The sequence below is a fragment of the Falco punctatus genome, assembly GCF_963210335.1.
Source record: "Falco punctatus genome assembly, chromosome: 8".
Taxonomy (NCBI): domain Eukaryota; kingdom Metazoa; phylum Chordata; class Aves; order Falconiformes; family Falconidae; genus Falco; species Falco punctatus.
The window spans coordinates 30552125-30561286 of NC_137588.1; the positions used below are offsets into that span (position 1 = coordinate 30552125).

General features: G+C 44.2%; 1 protein-coding gene across 5 annotated transcripts in view; it reads left to right on the forward strand.

Annotated features, from left to right (window-relative positions):
- SLC15A2 (solute carrier family 15 member 2) overlaps positions 1–9162 on the forward strand; it is a 148599-nt gene that overhangs the window by 39680 nt on the left and 99757 nt on the right. The window contains exons 3-5 of one of the 5 annotated variants that reach the window (XM_080399763.1): positions 84–6498; positions 7861–7919; positions 9101–9155. The gene's annotated coding sequence lies outside the window, so the exon portion shown is untranslated. Of the gene's footprint in view, positions 1–83; positions 7920–9100; positions 9156–9162 lie in introns of those variants that run through there. The other 4 variants (XM_080399762.1, XM_080399764.1, XM_080399757.1 and 1 more) reach the window with 4 other exon arrangements.

The following is a 9162-nucleotide window of genomic DNA, read 5'->3' on the forward strand; positions in this document are numbered from 1 at the left end:
CAGAGGGCTGCTTGTGTTCAGTACCCTCTGCACACCCTGCGGAGTGGATGTAATATGGCTGATTTCTCACCATTCCTTGGCAGAGGTGACTGGTGCAAGATGCTAATGCCATACCTGGTGCTGAGCCTGGAGGGGCTGAGATGAAGAAGAGGCAGGAAGGAGCTTCCAGTGCAAGGTAATCTCTGGTGTCTTTAGCTCCCTCTTGATTTGGCTCTGCCAGCTGCCCTCTGGATTGAGGAGATCTGATTTGGCTGGGGGTGATTTGCTTATTTCATTTCATGGGTCAATCAATCCTGTAGCCTGTAACTCATGTGTCAGGGAAAGGTACTTGTGTCTGTGCCCTACATGGTGTTTTATGGAGAAAGGTATAAAACGCTGCTCTTGCCTTATCATGAAGGCTGTGATCTTGGTCCAGAACCTGGGCATTGGCTTTACCCATGAGAAGTGATCAGATTAAATGGGTTGTCTTCCCAGACAGAGCACTCGGGACCTCTAAATAATAAAATGTAATTTTCAGCTGACAATGTCTAAGCACTTGAATGAGTTACCATGCTTTTGTGTTCTGGCCACTCTGTTATGTGCCAGAGATTTCCTGCACTTCAGTGTGTCAGTGGCTTGCTTGTGCCCTTGGGTTTATTTAACTGAAAAAAAAATGAATTAAAGCAGCTTTCCAGTAAGACAAACACTTACCTGTGCCCAAATGCAAAACCCTTCAGAGCAGTATTTACTCATATCTGACCTCTAATGTGGGCCTAACCCTTTACCTTTTGAGTTGAGCGACTCGCTGTGATTGACTGCAGGACGGGTTTGCTCAGTCTAGTGCAGGTGCAGTGTGGACAAGGTCAGTGATAAAGAAAGTGAAAAACAACAGTAAGCCACAGAATTAACAAGGAAATATCAGCCTGGAGAAAAAAGACCAGATTTCATTCCCTTGGCATTATGGGCTGTGATTTTTCCACCAATTAAATGGAGTGTGTAGGTCCTTTATGGTCTTAAAACTCTGGCTTTAGTTCAGAAATGCCTCTTAATGCACTGGAAAGTCATCCCACGGAGACTGATAACACAGCGATGGTGTAGCCATGACTAACCAGCACAGTTCCTTGTGGTTTTCCCTTTCCCACTCCTGGTTGTGCAGCTGGGGATATTAGAGTGGGAAAAGAAATGGCTTGAAAGCAATTAAACTGGGAAGTAGTTAGATTCTCTGTAATAGCCATAGGGAGAGGAGAGCAAAAGAAAACAAGGGGAAGTTGGGAAAGGAAAGAAAACAAGGGGTTTCTCAAGTGTAAAAAGGACATTGCATGAACTGCATGAGATGCGGCATCAGCCCCGGTAGCAGGAATCCACCTGTCCATCCTGCACTGGTCATGGGGCTCAGTTCCTTTACCCTGATCTGGTTTGATTTTGAAAGTCACTCAGCACCCATCTGGGATCAGGAAGAAGCGTCCCTCATTCCTGTATTTTGTCTGAGGTGATGCCCATTAGGTTGCTTTTCACCATTGTATTGGTGACCTGGTTTCTCTGTGCAGGAATCTGTGGTGGCAAAAGTGAGAGGGGACAGTTCTGGGACCCCAGTTGTCCCCCAGGTTGGTGTCTGACCTCATGTGTCTCTACATCGAAGTCCTTCACTTCGGTGCTTGTTGGGGTGCACATCTGTTAGAGGGGCTGCCTGTGTCAGAAGGGGATGAGATAGGCTTTGTTGCTGATATTCAAGGCTAAATTTTGCAGGCTCTGCAGTGCTGTTTGAATGCTCTTCTCCTTCAATTGTTTGAGGATAATGAAAGCAGCATTTGTTTGGATTTATGCTGCTTTAGAAGGTTAAGCTGTGGGCTGCTTTCAGGTACTTTGGTGTCCTATCACCCACATCCCATGACAGCAGATTTGGTAAGTACCTGCTTAGCTACATTTCCCTCCAGATACTTATCAGTAGGATAACTGCATAAATTTGTTAACATTGTCAGGGGAAAAGAAAAAACATGGGGTATTTTGTACTAGGAGTCTGATTTTTATTGTAGCAATGATACAGGCTATTTTCTTGGGCTTTGGCCTATATTATTTTAGCCTGCATTTGAAGCACTTGGTTTTTAATAGTTTTCCATTGACTGACACGGGAGACTACTTGTAAAATTGTAATAGAGAAATTCAAATGTTGCACTCTATAGAAAAATAAGGCATTCATGTTGAGCATCATAAATAGGGAAATTTAGCCTTTGACAGCAAGAACAAGCTCAGCTGATTGTGGATGTTTGAGGATGCTTTTTAGCTTTGTCCCCTCTCAACAGCATAGTCAGGACTGGACCTCCTACTTGGGTGTGTCAAAGCTCCTTGTCTTTATTCCTGAGTGGCCAGGGCTAGCTAACATTGATAGCTGTGTTCAGTGTTCAATAAACCGTGTTTATTGTTGTTTGGAAAAAGTAATTCCCCTTCTGGCAGTGAAGAAGGTGTGATTTGTAAATAGAAGTCTGGGAGCGGTGCTGTGGCTGCAGATACAGTGAGGGTCTGACAGGAATGCGGTAGAGCTGGACTACGTGTGTGTTGGTGTGCAGGACCAGAACAGCCCTGTCAAAATGCAGACTGCTTGCTAGAGCCACTGCCCTGGATGAGACCCTGCAGAAAGCAGATACTGTGCAAAATGGCTCACTAACCCAGCCATGCTAAGGGGGAATCCTCCAAATTATGTGGGACTGGAAAAACATGCCTAACAGCTTCATTTGACATAATTTCAAACATGAAGTATCTTTAAGAAAAATATCTTACATTGTCCACGTTGTAGGTACTAAGATGCCTACTAAGGCATGTTATACAGGTCATAGCTGTTTTCCTTTGAACAGATGATATCGTTTCTATACAGAGAGCAATGTTCTTTCAAAGGATCTCTACTCATCTGGCATGCTTTTGCAGGATTTCAGCTCTTAGGAGACTGCTCTGCTCTCCCACCTGGGGTTCTCTTTGTCATTAATTTCCTCTGGAACAGAAGCTCCCGAGCTGCACACTCAGATGCTAGAGGAGCATTTGGGAATGTGCCACTTGCCCTGTTACTGTACTTTTCCCTGAGCATCTTTTGCACAGTTGGAGGCAGGCTTCTGACTAAGGTGGAAACATATCTATCCTGCCAATGCTGTTCTCTTATTGTTATTCTTGTTTTTCTCTCACACTGCTTTGCCACCCGATCTCTGTGCTGAGAAGTTGATTGAGGATGTACCTTGGCCACTTTCCTAACTTGAGCCTGGCATCATCTACAAGCTGGATGTGGAGAGGACAATGAGCAATTCAGGTAGTGGTCCCTGGCTGTCAGTTAATGCAGCAGCCCTGCAGGAGAAGCCTCCCTTTCTTAAATAGAGGATTCTTAAGGTGACTGCAAATATGCTGGGTTGTCCCTCGCAGCACTTATCTCCCTGATGTGTGCAGCTGGCTCCCTGCCCTAGGGCTGGCCACTACTTAGTCAGGATATAGATGTTTAGTGTGTTTTAATCTGTTCCTCACGAATCAATCCCAGAAGCCTCCCAGCCATTTCTGCTGCCTTTCTCCCAACGCTGTGCAGTTTGTTGATACCCAGTCTGCTGCTGGGGATTTAAAAATGTATTTATATATGCATTTTTAAGTAAGCAGTTCTCTGCACTGAGCTCTTGGAGAGCAGCAAATGAAGGCTGTGTATGGAGGTATACAGGGATGGGAAACTGGAAAAGAAAGGAAGATCCATCAGAATGCTTGCTGTCTCTTCCTGACCCCATTGCGGACCTGCTCAGAGCCCATGCCTTGTTTCGAGTCTGTCACCTCAGTCATTGGGGAGCTGCTGGAACAGGCTGGGAACAGGCTGTGCTGGTGCCAATGGTGCTACACAAAAAGGCATTCACAAATAACGAAGCTCTGAAACACCCTGAGCAAAAGTGTTCAGCAGCTTGAATTGGGGTCAGTTGTGCCGTGGAGAGAAGCAGGCCGGGCTGGGGGAGCAGGGAAGAGATCTCCCCCTTTTCTGCCTGGCAGGGGGAAGGGGCCTCCAGGGCAACAGGGGTGACCTCTTCCTGCCGACTGTCCCTAGGAAAACCAGGTTCTGTCAGGGGTCCTTAACCCTGCTGCAGATCAGGGTCTGGTCACCCTGGTCTTCTTCAGGTCTCATGTAGACACCCAAAAAAGCATCCTCCCAGCCACTGAGCTTGGCTTTCTGAGGCTGCTGTAGGCAAACAGTTGCTGCCCATAGAGTGGCAGTTCATGTAGCCTCCTGACTGCAATGCCCTGAGCAGGCATGGACAAGTTGCCACCTTGCTCCGTGCCTTAGTTTCCCCTGTTTTATAATAGAATAATAATGCTGGTCTACCAAGGGGAGGGAGGAGATGAGGAAGGATGTCTATGTCATTATGGCTGTCCGTGCCTGAGGGGCTGCTGCTCCCAGAGAGTGAAAGGAGGTTGATTTTGGGACTAAGGCAGAAGGGTACTTGCCTTTGCCATTAAAATAGTGGCTGGCTCTGGCCACGTGGTGACACCTCTTCATGCTGTTTCCTTAAAACAGGAAGGCAGATCCCACCAGGTCCAAGCAGCACCAGAGGCTTTTTAAGCTTAGTACCATCCAGTCTGTGGTCACCATTTGAAAGTGTCATGCCTCTGGCTAGTCTCTTCAAGGCGAGTTGTAAGGACCCACCACTGCAGGGTATATAAAATGTTGGCTTTCCACAGGCTATATTTGCTTCATGAATCAACTTTAAAAGAAGAAGATAAGATTTTTAAGGCTGTACTGAGTGCGAGCAAAGCCTGCCCCTGTGTCCCAGGTATTTAATAGCAACTAAAGGACTTTGCTAGCAAAATTTCTCTGCAGTGCAGTGCCTAGGGTGGAGCCACTGGTGTGACCTGCTCTGAAGATGTGAGATGCAGACCTGAGGACATGTGGGATGTAGTGTTGCTGTTACCCATACTTGAATGATTAGCCAGTGTGCAGATACCAGCTGGACGCATGTTCAGGGTTATTACAAGTATAACCACCAAATGCTGTCTCTTGAAACCCTGAGGCTGCTTTGCAGCAAATTAAAGAAGAGAGCAGAAGCCCATATGCTATTTCACTGGTCAAAGTGGGAAGAACAAGTTAAAGTGCCTATTTTAGCACAGTGAGACAGCTGTGCTCTTCTCAAGGCAGTTCCTGAGAAGCCTCCTATCTGTGCTTGGTGGAAGGGAAAGCGTCTGGCCCAGCAACAACAGCCAGTTAGCCCGAAGTGGAGGGGCTGGCGAATGCTTGCTGCTGAGGAAGTCTTTGGGTGACAGCTTGGCAAAGACTGAGGGGCAGATGCCAGTCCCAAACACTCCCCACTAAGCAGTGTCAGGTGCCTTTCATGGGACTGTCATGTGCCAGGTGAGAAGGGGCTGTGACCTATGCAACGGGGCTTTTTAAGGCTCAGCAGCAGCGGTTATCAGGTATTTAGTGGGATTTGTTCACTCTTTGTTGTAACTGAGTTACCACTGGCAGAGTGAACTTGGGGAATGAGGTTACAGGAACACTCTTCAGCTGCTTCCCTGCAAGGGCAGGCAGCTATTTAAAAGAGCCTATAGTGGTTTTTAAGCAGTACAGACATATTATGTATATCGTGTTACTGTTAAGCCTTGGTGCACTCCAGAAATGTCTGGCATTCTGATTCTTCTATTAGTAAAATGAGGTTTAGGAACTTTAAGTGACTAGAATTCCAACAGATTTCTGCGTGAGGAGAAAATGGAAAGGTGGGGGTGTTGTCATGCCTTACCACAAGCATTAGAAGTGATAACTGGATGTTCTTAACTGTGCTTGTTCTTTATTTCTAACTTAGTTTTCATGATAGAAACAGAATTAGAAATTAGAGAAAATGTCACTTTGGTGTTAATAGACCACAAGAATCAAGACATTCAGATGCTGTAATCCCTCTCCATACATGTACATAGATGCTGGGCGTGTTTAACTGTTTCAGCACCCAAAATACTATAGGGCAGTTCTTAGTGCTTTCTTTTAAGATTTGCTTATACTGTTTTGTATCTCACATGAGATGACAAATTAACCACACCAGGTTTAGGCTAAATTTCCCTTATTTGCTGTTTATGAACCTACACTTTGGAATAAGTTCATCCTGTGCTATGCGTGTTTTTGGGTGCTCCTGGGCTATTGCTGTGTGGTCCAGAGCTGAGAAAAGTTGCTTAGTTTCAGGAGGCTTTAGTTTGCAAAGCAGTGTTTACTTGTCTCCTGAAAAAGTTCTTATCCTTAGTCAATAAAAGGTTGCAAATTATTTTTATAAAGGGCTGAATGCTTTAAGACAAAAGAATAGTTCATTTCCTTTTCCAGGTGAAAACTTGTCCCAAAGATGAAAAGGTTTGCTGAAGGTCCCTCAGAAAATGTAAAGCTGAGAGAGGAGATGAACCCAAGTCACCTGATATCCCGTTGGATGCTTTCTTAACCAAACTGCCTGTCTGCATTATGGGAAACTCAGCAAGAAACATGGGTAATGAAGCTGCCCAGCTGCCTGGAGGAATGACTCTGCTGCTATACAGCAGGTAATTCTTTAGATTTAAGAAATGGCATAACTTGTAAGGAGGAAGTTTACAAAATATGTCATCTGAAGACACTGCCATGTTTAATGCATTTGGTGCCAATGATTTGCTTTCCCTTGCTATACTGTTTACAGAGCAGCTGGTGCAGAGCTGTTGAGCTTGCTATTGAAGATGAAAGGCTGGTTGTTTTTCAAAGCCCTTTGTGCCTCTTTGCTCCTAACTGGAGCTGTCAGTGCAGATGCTTTTTACTTCCTTTATCACTGGAGGTCTGAAGTCCCTTCTTTAAAGATTTCCTCAATGCAAAGGAAGATTTCTTTTGCTCTTAGTCCCAAAAGACCTGGAGGGTCTTTGCTTTTTTATTTGGGCTGAAGACTCCACAGGCAATGCCATCGAAGGGCTGCTGAAAACCTTTAACCCCCAGACAGCCAGTATCTCATTTGAAGTCCTCTGATGAAGGTATGAGGAATTCAGTCTGTCCTGCTTATTTCTGTGGCCTGGGAATGAGAACACCCCTCTTGAATTATATAGATACAGGGGAAAATTTTCGGTGATTATTAATTAGTGATATTTACCAAGGTTCATAAAGGGTGCAGCTTCCCCCTCGAAACAACCACACAGAGGATATGTTAGGTACTTGTACAATCCCCCACAAAGAGGTGCTCACTGAAGTTGTTTAAAAGCCAAGTAATCAAGGCAGCAGAATTTTTCCCATGTCAAAGCTGAGGCAGTGAAGCTATGGGATGTCAAGTAGTTTGCCCAAGATCATGACAGAAAGATGAGACACAGCTGAGAATGGAAACCAAGGTGCTACTTTGGTACCTTAACAACCTGATTTTCCACTTGTGTGCCATCTCTCATGCACTGAAGTAGGCTGAAATACAGGATTTTTTCTCTTCCATATAGTCTGTCAGCTGGTGGTTCTGTTACTTTGGTGGGGGAGTTATGTTAGAAATCTCTCATTAGTCATTAAAGCCACATGATCTCACTTTTTTCGAAATGTTCTAGCCAATGAGTTTCTCTCAGAGCTGATCTAATTGGCCCTTAAGGGCAATCTGAAGGGCAGTCCCTGCAATGCCCATTCCAAGCACGAAGCCTTCCCACTTAGCCTGCACTAACAGGGTTATCTGTCAGTCAAAATGATGCTCCTAAACAGCTACATCACCCACTGGAAAGCAGTCTATGCAAATCTCATAACAAAGCTGTATGGAAAAGAACTGAGTACTAAGTGTTCTCCAAAGCTCTCCCCATCAGTGCATCCGAGTGACTTCTGGCTGATGAAATGCTCTTCAGCTAAATGTGCTTTTCATCTGTGAATGTGTTTTCTGTAAATGATTCATAAAAGTGATTCCAACTGGTATTTTTCAGGTTGTCCTGCTGCCAATACATGCCCCTTGCTGACCACATGGTATAGTCCTGGAGAGGAGGTGAGTTGTGTGGGGCTGAAAAGCCTGTAGCTCAGCCACTCGCATCTTAGCTAAATGAAAGGGAAACAGTCCCAAAGTTGCAGTGTTCATGAAGGCCAAGGTGGATCTTGCTCTCCTTGCTAAACAGTGTGAACACTGCGTAAAGGGTGGATTGGCACTGTGCTGAAACCAATGGAGGAATGCCTCTAGATATATTTCCAGTTCTAATGTTCTCCACTTATCAGAAAGTAATGGCACCTGGACACTGGGAGATCCAAGCAACTCTCTTATTTGTTCACATAAAATGTTTCCTTCCTGTTTTATTTGTGTTTACACAGCAAACCACATGCAGAATGCACACAAACTTCTTCCTTCTGTGCATTCACACATAAGCTACTTCTTTGCTTTTAGTGGTTACCCATTACAGAACTGAGATTAGAAACGCATGAGTGTGAGGAGGGTGACGTTGCTGCCAAACAAAACTTGTGTCCTGCATTTCAAGTATCAAATTACCAGAGAACTGTGTAAAAAGTCATCAAAATGCATATGGCTGCCACTGAATGTGACTGCCTCTTAGTGGGGAATGTAGTTCTTTCTCTCTATATTAGGCCAAATTGCACAATATCAGTGCAAAAAAACATTCCCCAAACCCAAAAGACTAGCTTCAGTCACACTGGAAGTCTGTACAGAACTGGAAAGTTAATGTGAATCTTTTAAATCCTAGAGCATTGCCCTCATTTTGCTTTCTCAAACAGCCTTATCTGAGAATGGCACAAATTCTCTACCTGATTCTGTTACCAACTTTGCTGATTTCTATTTTAAAAAGGTTTTGTTGTTTTTTATTTTGTAAATTTTAACCTCTTCAAAAAATATCCCAAGCACACTAAATATGTTATCTCCTGCCACAGAATCCATCCGGCTTAATTATTAAGAGATTGATCACCACTGGCAACAGGCATAAAGTTTAAACTGTACATAACTGTTCTCTGTACTAATGCAATAAAAGTGGGTTTACTTTTACAGTGGTAATTTTAGCAGCAATCTAAATCAACACCCTGTTGATGATCAGAAAAATCTTCCCTTAAAGAGAAATGCAGTGCAAGTGAGCTAGTTAGTATTATGGGCACATTATTGTCTTTACTTTCTGCAATCAGCTTTTATTCATGCTGTTACAATAGGTGTAAATTTTTATATTTCCTTAGGCAAGCAGAAGAATGAACTGAACTTCTAGAAAATTACTTCGAATAGGCTATGGTGGTAAGAA